General features: G+C 40.7%; 1 non-coding gene across 1 annotated transcript; it reads left to right on the forward strand.

Annotated features, from left to right (window-relative positions):
- Nucleotides 1–457: 457 nt before the first annotated feature.
- Nucleotides 458–529, forward strand: trnae-cuc (transfer RNA glutamic acid (anticodon CUC)). The gene has a single exon. It is a non-coding gene; the product is annotated as a tRNA-Glu (tRNA).
- Nucleotides 530–5,897: the final 5,368 nt, after the last annotated feature.

Consider the following 5,897-nt stretch of genomic DNA (forward strand, 5'->3'; position numbering starts at 1 on the left):
TATCGTTTATTTGTCTTCTCAGTCTCGGGTTCAACTTCTCGGTCTAATTTAGAGAATGTGAAATTTGCCAGTCTACTTTTTAACATATTGTAAGTGCAGTTTTGGGATGTGAGGACAGAATCAACTCCCTGAGCTAATCATTCATTCCATTCACGTGCACAATAGTATCTTGGTTATGCGTTTGCACATGTAAATATGCTGTTGTGTTATCCTGTTCGCCACTCTTTAATGTTAACCAAATAACTAGCTACAGGCTAAGCGTTAGCCAACATTAGTTAGCTGAAGTCTTTGACCAAAGGAATAAACTTGCTGTTGTCTTTTTGAAAATGGACTCCAATAGGCCTTTTTTTTTCCTCATGGAAGATATTTTGACATGTCACAGTAGGAAAAGGAAGTAAAATAATTGAATTCCAGTTAGCTGCAGTTTTAGGGTCCTGGTACTATGTATGCTGAACAGTCCCTGGTGGTCTAGTGGTTAGGATTCGGCGCTCTCACCGCCGCGGCCCGGGTTCGATTCCCGGTCAGGGAACTACTTATTTCTAATTTCCTTACTGGGTAAGCATTACTGATTCTGATTCTTACTGGGACACTTGAATAGAACTGAGCCGTTGTGATAGTCCTTCCTACTGCACTATAGGTACATTTATGTTATGCCCATGAGCAAATCAACCATCAGAAATAAACTGAATATTGTATCGTTTTTGGGGAATAGTTTTTGTCAGTACTGTGTCATGGTTTAAAATGTTGCTGCTGTTAATTTTTTGTCAAGCTTTAATAACTTTAATTGAAACTCTGGAAATGCAGTACAGACTGGTGCATTTATCATGGAGGTAATGGTCGGGGGCACCTTAGTGCAATGGTAACGTTACATTTTGCCTCATCGCAACCTCACCTCCTGCTCCACCGGAACATGACAAAATGATAATATTCAGCTCTGCTCTTATTACCAGACATGTAGCTCAAGTAGGTTCCCACCAGCTGGAGCTACAATAAACATAATGGAGCCCATCTCATTTTCCTCGTCCTCCATAATAATGGAGGAGGAAGAGGCTGTCTGACTGCAGGCAGCAAGGCTCGTCAGAGACTGACAAGGAAGTCGTTTGCGCAGCTGAGCTTTTTTGGGGGTGTCAACAGCCAGAGGGCTTGTTGTCTGCAGTATCCACTTTACTCAACAGTTGAGGACAGTGTTGGAATTTCAGCAAAGCACACGCACAGCCTCATCATCATTTGAAGCATCTTCGAAAAAGCAGCTGAACACACTGCACATGTATTAGCAAGAGTAGGATTTTTTTTAGCCCTCGTATTAAGTGCTTAAAAGCACCATCACGGTGCATGGTTTTAGTACCTCTAAATAAAATATTTCCAACATAGAGGCCTTGAACACTGATTACTGACTGTACTACCACTGAAATCGATAGAAAATATGGGTGCTTGCTACAAAAGCAGTGGTAGGCGTGTGTTGCTGCCTTTCTCCGTCTCCGACTTTTGCCTCCCACTTTTGTCCTAACTTTTTTCTCTCCTCTTCTCCCTTCCCACTCTCTCTTCCTTCAACTATCTGTCCCTCTTTGGGTCACTATCCATCTCAATCTGTCTCCCCAAATCCACCTGCTGTCGCCCCTTCAGTATAAGGAGGACCAGGGGAGCGTGTGCACATGTGTGTGTGTTTATGTGACCTGTTTTTTAACAATGTACAGATGTCTGCAACTGCTGACAACGTCACCCACTGTGAACAACCTGTCATTAAAGTAATTGCGTTGGAAAGTAAACTGAGGTAAAGCTTACACCTTGTATGTAATGTATCAGAAACGGAAAAAAAAAAAAACAGTTGCCAATTGAAGGCTTTTGCGCCTGTTTTTCAGGAGCAGATGTAAATAATAATTCTGCCCCAGACGTGCTGTATTTACCAAGCAGATGCACCAGGCTGGAGTTGCAGTTCATTTTATGCAAGCGCTTTTTTTTTCTCCTCATTGCACGTGGATAATAGTAATAATTATTATTATCTATTATTTGGATGTACTGAGGTCATGCTATCTGCAACCGTCAGTTTTGCAGGGAAAATGTAGTGGGAAAAGAAACTTGTTAGAAACCAAATTAGAGCAATTGGGCTGTTACAAATACACACAATGTCTGATTGCTGTCAGATAATTGAACAGTGGGCGGATGTTGTGGTTTGTGTTCATCAAACTTGAATTTGAACTTGACCGTCAATGAGCACGCAAACACAAACAACCGCTGCATCACACTACATGGCAGCTTGGCTGTCCGCAGGGCGTCTTGCGTATTCCTTTCAACAGTCTCTCTGGAATGAAATGTATGTCTTGTTGTGCAAGGAGGGCTTTTTTGTTTCATGCTGATCTTTTATTTATAAGAATAAATCCCTCTGGAATGACATTGCTCTGGTCCACTCTGTATGAAACAATTGGCCAAAAAAAAAAAAAGAAAGAAAGAAAAGGCAAAGTCCCCTGCCTCTGAATAGGACCTCAATACTGTAAATCCCCCGTGTGGTACCAAGCCGGGGTAAGTCAAGAGGATGCTGCCGGTGTTCTTGCTGCACTCGGCTACATTGTGTACAATGTAATTGGAATAAAAAAAAATAATTTTCTGTGCTTCTTTTTAGTCATTACTCATCTTTTATGATTTTATGCCACTTTGTGGAAAATGTCTCCCAAGACAAATTCAAGTGTACAAACATAGAGTTTTTTAAGGCTTTGATTTCATTTTTGTAATTTTGTAAAGAAAACCAACACACGACCAGACCCAATTGTAAAGATCTGCCTTTTACTAATTCATGCGGTTCAAATTTGCAGGATACCCATGTTGTTGTTGTTCATTCATTCATCACGGGAACTCGTACACCTCACTGCATGAATAGAAAGCTCTAAGCACTTACTATTCATACGGTTCAAAGCGACTCAGGAGCGCGTATGTCCGTTATCATTTTATCTGGAGAACTTCCATCCGTTAGATTGGCTGCAGTATTGAACCACTCAGAAAGGACGTATTATATGCCATCTCTCCAAACACGTGAAAATGGAAAAAGAAAATTGTCTTTCCTGTAATTGGCATCACAGTTAATACATTGCAGTGGGGTTTTGGTTTTTTTTTTTTTACAAATAGCAAAAACTGTAAGATTTAATATAATAACCTTTGATATTCTTTTCTGAATAAAACCAATTATTAAAATAACATTTTACCTCAACCCAATTGCTATAGGTACCCCCACCTTTTTAAAGCTTCATCTTTCATTTGCCTATTGTGATGAGTCTCTCACTAATGCCTACAGATTGGCCAGTTTAAAGAGCACCTCATTTTGATTGCTTTAATTAAATTGGGAATACTTAAGTGCAGCCTGAGTGGCTAATGCCGTTCCCCTGATGTTAAGGTCACCATCTGAGGTCCAGTAGGGGTGGGCTCGTCAATACCTCAACATATTCTCAGTAGATAAGTGCTAGTTTTTTTTCTCCCCTGAGACACAGAAACATCATGTAGTGACAAATGACCACATTAACGCATTCAACAATTTCAACCCGTCCTGCCTTCTTTGCCCATGAAGTGCGTAATGCTGAAGACAATTAGCTTCGGCCAATCAGTCTATTTTTAGTCATGCATGTTACAAACAACACTCTGAATTAACTGCATCGCAAATCACTCTGTCTTTATATACACCTCTTAATTCTTTTGATGAGCCTTGGGCACTCGTGCCTTCAGGCTCTTATCCAGTGGCACTTTTAATTAAATGGAAGTTGTTTCAATGGTGTCCAAATTGAAGGGCCAACTGTTTTACGCGTGTCCTACTCCCATAGGCCAGTGACTAACCAAAATTACATTCTGGTTCAAAGGCTTATAAGGAAAGTTGAATTTTTGGCGTGCTTTCGAAACTCTCTGAAAAATAAGTCTACAACTAAGGGGGATCTACACTCTAAAAAAACCTGACAATTCTTTAAAGACCCCGGGGACTTCTGTCAGCTTGGCCACAAATGGACGTGTTCACAGACGGGACGACAGCGAGGATTTATGTCCCTGTCTCTGCTTTAGCGACAAGTGCCTCCCTGTAAACTAGAGTGTAATTTATGCTTCTCCGTCAAGGTGTTCCCGTCCGAGACGTCTCCATTTTACGATTTATGGTTCAGCGTAGGTTTTCACTTGTTGATTGTCGTATTGCGCCACTGCAACACTGCAACACTCAGATGTCATTCATTATCAGACCATGCCGAGCATGCATCATATGCCCTAAGTGATCCCGTTTGCATTTCTTTTCCCCTTTAACTCATAAAAAGTAACAGTTGTAGCGAGGACAAAGTTGACACCGTAAATATGTTTACTGTATCAGAAAATATAGATGCGTGTATCCGTACTGAAAAGGACAAGCCTTGCTCAGCCTTCCTTCACACTTGTTCCATGTTGCGTTCACTGTCAGCAGTCTCAAACGGCAGCGGAAACAATGAAGCCCAGATGCGCAGATACAGCTCCTGTGGTGCCTCTTGCAGAGTGGCTGAACGTATGACACCCTAATGCAGAAGTTTAAGTTACAAGTTCAGAACAAAATATTTCTCAACATTACTCACTGGTTTCAGAAAATGGTGCAATCAAGCTAGTGCTCCTAGTCGCCACTGAGGCACATCTCATCTCAACTAACCTATTGAGAGCAATAAACAATGAAAATACGTTTTTTTTTATTGTCTCTTTCCACATTTTTTTTTTTTGTCCATATCAGTCAGTTTTTCAGGGATTTTGGGGGAAGATCTGGTTCCTTCCGCTTTGGACGCCAGCTGTGATAATAATTGCAAGGTGAGTACCTCTCTGTCAGTGGAGGTGGAGAAGAGGGATGAGATATTAAAGATGGATGAGCGATAATTGTGTTGCAGAGCTTGACAAGACTTCCTGGGGTTCCCCATCATGTTGTCCCTCACCACCCACTGCGGTCTGAGGCACACTTCACAGCACTGCCATCAATTGCCTGGTGCATTGTGGTTAAGTTCACAAAGTTGTGTATTATTTGTTTTGGATTCTATTCAAAACATGGACATTTACAATTTAGCTTATATTTGAAGTTTCTCCTTTTTAAAATGGCTGAGATGTTATCTTCTTCATCTGATTTATTTTGTGCTTTCACTGAATCTTCAGTAAAAAAACAAAAAAACCCAATTCAGTGGCATTTCCTCTTGCACATCCTTGATTTGGCTCTTGAATGAATCTAGCTCTAAAGTCCACTTCGGAGAATCACCTACAGGCAAGTGAGAAGGGAGAAGACGTTTCAGCGACGCAGCAATTTCTGAGGAGTCATTTGAATACATTAGTGCTTCGTAAGTATATAGCCTTTCCAGGAAGTCGAATTCCCATAAATATATGTGCATCTCACCTCACCTTAAAACCTCGGGATTTTTATATTATACAGTAACTCACAGCTCTCCCAAATAACTCTAATGCATCAGAGGTCAGAGTACATCTCGCTTGTTTTCTCCGAGAGTGTCATAAATCATTTCCAATCCTAAGGTGATGACTAATGTCTCTCAGAAATTGCAAAGAGGCTAAAAAAAAAAAATCGCTGGATCAAATATTTCCATTTCTAACCATGTCCAATCACGTCATTCGTGACATTTGAAAGCTAAACTTTAAAATTACCCATCCTCAGTGTATTGCTTTTTATTACTACCCAGTATAACCAAACGTGGCCAAGTATTTTGTCCCTGCTCTCCCTTTTTGATTGCGAGCCAATAGCTTGGAACACCTCCAGTGGAATCAGTCCAGACCTTGAAAAGATGAGGGACGCTATGTTGACAACTTTTCAGATCATGCAAACAAACATTATTGTGTATTTCTATTCAATCTGATATTGATGAATGACGCCAAAGACCTGCTTTGCCCTGTTAAGAGAGTATACAATGTATACATTTTAT

This window comes from Enoplosus armatus, chromosome 8 (assembly GCF_043641665.1).
Source record: "Enoplosus armatus isolate fEnoArm2 chromosome 8, fEnoArm2.hap1, whole genome shotgun sequence".
Taxonomy (NCBI): domain Eukaryota; kingdom Metazoa; phylum Chordata; class Actinopteri; order Centrarchiformes; family Enoplosidae; genus Enoplosus; species Enoplosus armatus.